The following is a 7,724-nucleotide window of genomic DNA, read 5'->3' on the forward strand; positions in this document are numbered from 1 at the left end:
TCGAGCGTGGTCGTTTTCGTGCGGGTGACACGTAAAAGCACCCACTACACTCTCTGAGTGGTTGGCGTTAGGAAGGGCATCCAGCTGTAGAAACTTTGCCAAATTAGATTGGAGCCTGGTGTTGCCATCCGGTTTCACCAGTCCTCAGTCAAATCGCCCAACCCATGCTAGCATGGAAAGCGGACGTTAAACGATGATGATGATGATATATATATATATATATAGTAAAAATGGCTGATCGTTAGTAAGGAGGGACACACAAATAAGAAAGAAGAAAGGAAAGGACCACTGATGAGGTCATGGAAGTGTGACAAAAGAACTGTGGCCAAAATATGATTAATGTAGTATAAAGCTGAAGCAAATTAACACCAAATATATAGTGCGTATGTTTTTATTGACTAAACTGGCAACATGACCATCCCCAAATACAACAATATATATATATATATATATATATATATAGTTCAAAAACACAATAACAAAAAAACAAAAAAATAACAAAGTGAGGACGTGATATGGATAGTATTATTGGATGCTCAGGAAAGGAAAGAGAGATTATACATACATACATTCATACATATGCACACATGTAAGTGCATGTATGTATAGATCACTGAGTGAGTGATATGTGCGAAGCTGAAAAAATATATTTCAAAACAACTTCCTTAATCTGTCTTCTCAAGAAATTTGCTTGATAGTATAGGAAACTGTTCCTATTGATAGAGTTTAAAGTGCAAGAGACAGAGAAGTATAGACTGGAAGCAGGGAGTTGGTGTGGTAATGGCTGCCTAATGTTTATAGGCTGTGCTGGGTTACTTACAGACTGAGACAGACTCACTTAGTGAATTGCATGGTGTTATTTAATTATTGGTTTATTTCTTGAAAAGGAAATACGAATAAAATGGTAAAATGAGTTAGTGAACAGCGTAAGAATTGAGAAATAGGAGGAGATAAATGATAATTAAGAAAGAAAAAAATGAGAAAGAAATTAGACAGGCCTATGTAAAAGAACACAAAATAATAAACAGGGAAATAGTGTGAAGTACAAGCTGGAAGAAAGGAGAGATAGTAAAAATTCAAATAAAAGTAGTTGTTAAATGACATGATTAAATTATATAGGACAAGATATGTAACAGAAAATGCATGGTTTAATTTGTAGGCAAATGAAGTACACGAGTTTTAATGTTCTTTCTTAATTAAAGGCTTCCTGCATTGTGTTTATCTTTATACTAGGCCTACCAAGGAGTTTATACTAAAACCCAACATATCTGCTGATTCTTTCAGTCATCTTATTTTTCAGTGTTGTTCCTCGTCTATTATCTTGACCTTTTTTCCATAAGGGTTGGTGACTTCCCTTTTTCTTCAACAAAGGATCAGCTCTGCCCTGTTTTTGTTTTCTCAAGGATTGTGGCTTAATGATGTTCCGAAAACCTTTTGTGTATATGTAAGCTTCATTGTCATGTTTATAGAAGTCAAACATGGATGACTTTTTTCCCCTCTTTTTTTTTTTGGTAAGCAGAGCATTTCTCTTCCAGATTAAATAGGTATACCAGCCTAGTAATTCTGGGGTTTCATGGAAGGCTATAGAGAAATGAGTACTTCTTGAGGACTCCATTATTTACTATAGGTTGTTATCCTCTTCACTTTTGAGCATCATCATCATCATCATCGTTTAAACGTCCGCTTTCCATGCTAGCATGGGTTGGACTTAAACATCAGTATTGTGTGCCAGTCCCCAATTATTAGGTCTTTCTCTCCCTCCACACACACACACACACACACACACACACACAAAATCACTTACATAGCAAACTGAGTAAAGTAATGTGGAGTAGAACTGAATCCCTAACCATATGGTTGGGAAGCAAACTTCTCAACCGAATAGATATGCCTGTATTTATGAGTGTGCTTGCATGTGCATGCACACACATGAGCAAGGATGCATGGTCTAGCAGTTATCGTGCATCATGGTTTTGATTCCCAAACCAGCTAGTGTGTTGTATTCTTGAGAAAAACACTTCATCTCACTTTGCAGTCACTTCAATGTGTGGTTCATTGTGCACCTGTACAAATAAAATCTATTTGGTAGAGGTAGTGAGCTAATGTGCCACACAAAGATCTGATCATTTTAAAGAAATCATCTGTGTAGGTTTTTCTGCTAGAAATTGCAGAACCCTCCTCACTTGTCATCTATGACATGCAAGTCTGCAGTGTACACACACACACACACACACACACACACACACATATTATGAGTGGAGCTTTCATATCAACTGGTAACTAACTAGGCCAAAATAGGATAGGCAAACCTAGATACAGTGGCTAAAAAATAAATTTTTTCAGGGTCCAGTGTTACCATGTCATGGTTCTTAATGTTCTTTTGTCCTCAAAGGCATTCCTGTATCCATTGTCAAAGGTGATGACAGACTGGTGGCTGGCCTATTGTCAAACTTCACAATTGGAGCCTATAACAGGCCACGATGGATACTCGACAGGCATCATCAGACTTCTTCAAAACGTCCTCAGATTTTTTCTTAGGTGTCCCTTGTCATGTTGGCCAGTAGAAATTTTACATACAGTGCAATTTTGGGCCAGCAGTAATGTTCTTTTCTGAAAATGTATCCAGAATCAGTGCTTGTTCAATAATTTCAGTGTTGATAATAAGCTTAATCTAGTAGGTGTTGAAGATAGCGAGGAGGCAGCAATAGTGGAATTGTTCAAGGAGTTGTTGCTGATGGCCATATGTAACCCACAACTTAGAGTCAGGAGGGTGGTTGCTCTTATAGATGTTTCTGGTACTGTTTGTTGAATGCTGTGTTTGTTTTTACATCTGTTTTCTCTGTCTTTGTTGACCATGACATCAGACAAGCTGATGCCCTTCAAATAGTTGAAATGGTAAACTGTCTTAAATTCTGTCTTGCCAATGGTGATGCAAAAATGTGGGTAATCTTCCTGAGGTCCTGACTGAGAGAACTACCTTTTTTCAAACTCACTTGTAAATGTATAGTAGCCAAAATAGGAACAGTGCATGTAGGAACAAGATGTGAATCTTGAATGGTCAGTATATGTGAAGACCAGAAAGAAATGAAGGGACACACTGTACATGTGTAATGTTAGTGTACATGAGCACAAAAGAGAACTAAATATAAAGGAATCAGGTGAAATAATGAAAGGAGATAGATTACATTTGTATGGGTGTGTGATATGTATGGATGAGGACAGTGGTAGAAAAAAGTGCTTTGTGCTTGAAACAAGTGGTGACAACTGATCAGAGGTTGTTGCTTCTCATTGAAGAGATAACAAAGGATCGTGTCAGTTTGTAACAATACAGAAGACCTACCCATTTGTGCAGGCATGGCAAAACAAACCTTAAAATTCATAGCAAGAAGTTCTGTGCAGCACACACACTCACATACATACAATATATGTATGTAGTTGTATGTGTGTGTATATTTCTCTCATTCTCTCTCTCTCTCCCTCTCTGAGTTGACTGTTGAGCTGTTCGTCAACAACCCACTCAGAGTAAAACTGAATAGACTGTCAACTTTTGATATAAATCTATATATCCATTCTATCCAGCATATTGAGGTCTATATCAGGTAATGTGTGCACTATGTAAAATATATATGTAGTAAGACACCTATCTCTAGCCCTCTATTATAATACTTTAAACCTCTCAGCTGGTACAAAACCACCTCCCTCAACATCACTCCCTCTGCCAGGGAAGAGGTCTTTGTCTTGCAAGTTACTTGGTGACAATGTTGGTGCCCTATAAAAAGCTCAATATATTCTGTATAGGGGTTAGCTTTAGGATGGGCATGTAGCTGTAGAGACCATGCCAAAGCAGACAATAGAGCTTGGTGCAGCTCTCTTACTTGCCAGCTCCTGTCAAACTGTCTAACCCATGTCAGCAGTAACTACAAAGAACTGACTCAAACTGTGTTAACCTGTTAAACCTATACCAGAATGGGAAGTTGGTATGAAACAATGATATGTGTGTATGCATATATATAATGTAAGAATTGTAAAGCATATAAAAAGTGTATAATATTATCTAATATAGAACTCAACATGTTGGGTACAGTTGAAAGGTATGTTTAATATATCAAAAAATAAATTTACCTGAGCTTTGCCTGTTAACAGATTGTGACTATATGTGTATGTATACATATACAAACGCACTTGTGGTTTTTTATTTTAGCATTGTGTGTGTGTACATAATGTCTAGATGAATGAGTATATATAATTGTATATGTCTACAATTATAATGTAGTACAAAAAAATATTTAGATTTCCACCAATACTGCATGTATAAATTAAACTCAAATACATTAGACAACTAAATTACTGTTTTTATAATCTCACTGTTTACAGAAAAAAAGAAGGCTCTATTGAATCAGTTTTAGCTGTTATTGAGATTTATCAGCAATTCACTGTACATATAAGGTTTTATTAAATCAAATACACTAATTGGCATACATATATTTTTTGGCAGCTAGTTTAATTAATTACCACTATGTTAGCAGTGTTTATTTTTGATGTTCTTGTGTTCTACAGAATAAGCCTTAACCAACTTTCAATGCTACCTTTTATCCATTTAAAATTTTTGTATGTTGTCAAACATTGATTTTTCTCTTTGTTTTAACTCATGTAACTCAAATAACTGAAATTATCACCAAGTCCTGATCTGCACACAACCCTGTTGTTGTTTGAGGTGGGCACAAAGGAGGAACTAAATACTCTTGTGCAAGAAACAAAGTTTAGCCTCAATTTAGAAAGGACCTCTTGTTAAAAGACATTCTATTTACACCATATGTGTTATTGTCCATTGTTTATTCACTTCAATTTTCAAGTGTCATGTCAGGTAATACTTCAAACAGTGAGTTGAAATTCAATGATATTATTAATGATTTAATTAGAGAAAGTGAGCTTTGATATGGAGAAAATAATCAAACTGATATTTCAGTCTCATATTTACTCTCTATTGATGTCTGTGATCCAGACGGCAATTTGTAACTGGATTTGTCAAGCAGTGATGACAAAGTTGTGCATGAATGCTTTTCTTAGTGATGTGGGCCCTAAAAAATCTTTTGAACTTACAAGCAAAACCTGTTGAGTATTTTCAACTTTTTCCTGAGTAACATTTGGGAGGATCAGCAATAAGACCTCAAGGTATGTGCATCAACAGGGTAACACCACCTTCGTTACATCAATGGATGAAATGAAGACATATCTAGGAATACTTTTTCTGATGAGATTTGGGCAACTTCCAAGTTACAGAGATTACTTGTGCACAAATTCAACTCTGAGGCAAGAAATCAATGCCCAGGAAACAATATCTAGTAAATATAATATCTAGCAAACATCTACCTATAATTAACTTACCTGCATTCATCCTACCTGGGTAGGTAAGACTGAGACTAACAATGACAGCAGGGGATAAAAAATCATTCTCAGTGTAACCCAACATTTATTACATCCTGTCACCAAGTTTCATCAAACCCTCTAGTTTCTAAGAGGCTTGGGACGTTTACATAGAGAGAGCTCTACATGAATTGAAGGGTTAAAACAGTATTTAGAAGGGGAATAGAAGAGTGCACATAGCTAAAATAATTTGTAACTCAGGACATCCATTTAGTTTTGCCAACCAACTGTAGACATTGACAGATGGTTTCTCTATGAACATCTTAACATCTAGTTGGATACTATTTCCAGTTTGAGAACTTGTTTTTTTAATATAAACAAAGAAAATAGGACATTGAATAATGGAGTATGCAAAAAAAGTATCATATAAAGCTTTTACATCATTGAAGCTATTGTTATTATGTTAAGTAAAAGATTTTCAAAGGTGTCTTGAAACTACTTGAAAAAGTAGACAATTTGTCATTGGGAAGTGTATTTATTGTCAAACATTGACTTTTATTTTATAACAATATGCTTTTCTACTTCTTTTAAAACAATGTTTTGCTTGTATCACTAAGTTTTAAAATTTGTTGTTTTAAACCAAGTACTGTTTTCTTCAACAACCATAGCAATGTCAAATGATTTTATTTTGTTTTAGTTAAGTTACATAAAAATATTTCTCGGCGACACATTCAATTTAAGAACAGAAGGTAGTTACCATACCACAATTACATTTAATATATTTCCAGCTGAAAAACTCACTCTTGCTCCCTTTGCAATGTGTGTGTGTATGTGATTGTTGAAATGTATATGTTCATATTTTTCTTAAATATCTAAAAAAAAAAAAAATGCTTAAATAACAAGACCTTAGATAACAACAATTAATAAATCAGTTCATAAAATTGGAAATACTATCTAGAGGAAAATGATAGACTATTTGTTATCATATAGTAAGTAAACTTATTGCAGTTACTATGTAGAATGTGAAGTGTTACAATTTTAATAACCTTATTGTTGACCTGTGATCTGCTGAACATTGAAAAATACTATGCATGAGCAACTGTCTGTGCACAGTTGACAAGATATGCTAAAGACAACTGTACACTAGTCTTAAAACATCAAATCTTGAAAGTGCATTAACTGATATCATAAAGGGGCATTAATCATGCTTTTCATGAGAGAGCTAAAAGCAATCCCATAAGTTTGAAATCTCAAATTATATTAGTCTTATTTTCTTTAAGATAGGCTGCATATTTACACATCAAGAAGTTTGTGTGTTGTGTATTATGTATGCATGTTTTTATTTGATGAATATGGCATATGATGATGATTGTGATCTAAATTACACTTTTACTTTTTTACAGCTGAATATCCAAAGATCTTTTTCATCTTGCCTTAAGTATCAACCACATTGCAACTATCATTGTATACATCCTCAGGTAAGAACACGTTTGCCCATTTTTACTTTTGGATTAAGCAACTTTTCTTTTACTAACTCTTTTAATTTCACACTATTTGAATTTTATGTACAGTTTTTGAGAGATATAAATTAACTGTGCATGCTGCAGTGCCTCAATAGGGTTGCAAGCCAATAACTGAAACAGATAAAGAGCAGTAGTTTTCTTCTTCTTCTTTTTTTTTTTCGTGTATGAGATTTTTTTTCTATCAAATATTTGAATTAAATGTTTTTAGCTCTTATTTACAATCAATTTTAATTTATAAGGGCTTTTGATATGGATCACCAAATTAACATAGATACTCAGAAATGAAACATGATTCAGTCATCAAATGTTTTCTGTTTACTAATGTTTTTTCCCTGTTACAAGCACACATGTATACATATCCTTCTAACTGTTTATATATATATATATATATATATGTATGTGTCTATATATATTTATATATATATATGTATGTGTCTATATATATTTATATATATATGTGTCTATATATATTTATATATATATGTATGTGTCTGACGCATGCGTACGAACAACCATGCTACATGGCAGTGAAACATGGGCTGTAACTGCTGAGGACATACGTAAGCTCGCAAGGAATGAAGCCAGTATGCTCCGTTGGATGTGTAATGTCAATGTGAATACCCGTCAGAGTGTAAGTATCTTGAGAGAAAAGCTGAACATTAGAAGCATCAGTTGTGGCGTGCAAGAGAGACGATTGCGCTGGTATGGACATGTGGTGAGAATGGAGGAGGATAGCTGCGTGAAAAAGTGCCACACCCTAACAGTTGAGGGAACCCGTGGAAGAGGTAGGCCCAGGAAGACCTGGGCTGAGGTGGTGAGGCAAGACCTTCGTACATT

General features: G+C 34.8%; 1 protein-coding gene across 6 annotated transcripts in view; it reads left to right on the top strand.

Moving 5' to 3' along the window:
- The window catches only part of LOC106872134 (protein Gawky), a 116,742-nt gene that overhangs the window by 31,165 nt on the left and 77,853 nt on the right, over nucleotides 1-7,724 (top strand). For all 6 annotated transcript variants that reach the window (XR_008263464.1, XM_052965656.1, XM_014919006.2 and 3 more), the window contains one exon: nucleotides 6,768-6,842. The gene's annotated coding sequence lies outside the window, so the exon portion shown is untranslated. The remainder of the gene's footprint in view (nucleotides 1-6,767; nucleotides 6,843-7,724) is intronic.

Source organism: Octopus bimaculoides, chromosome 2 (assembly GCF_001194135.2).
Source record: "Octopus bimaculoides isolate UCB-OBI-ISO-001 chromosome 2, ASM119413v2, whole genome shotgun sequence".
Taxonomy (NCBI): Eukaryota; Metazoa; Mollusca; class Cephalopoda; order Octopoda; family Octopodidae; genus Octopus; species Octopus bimaculoides.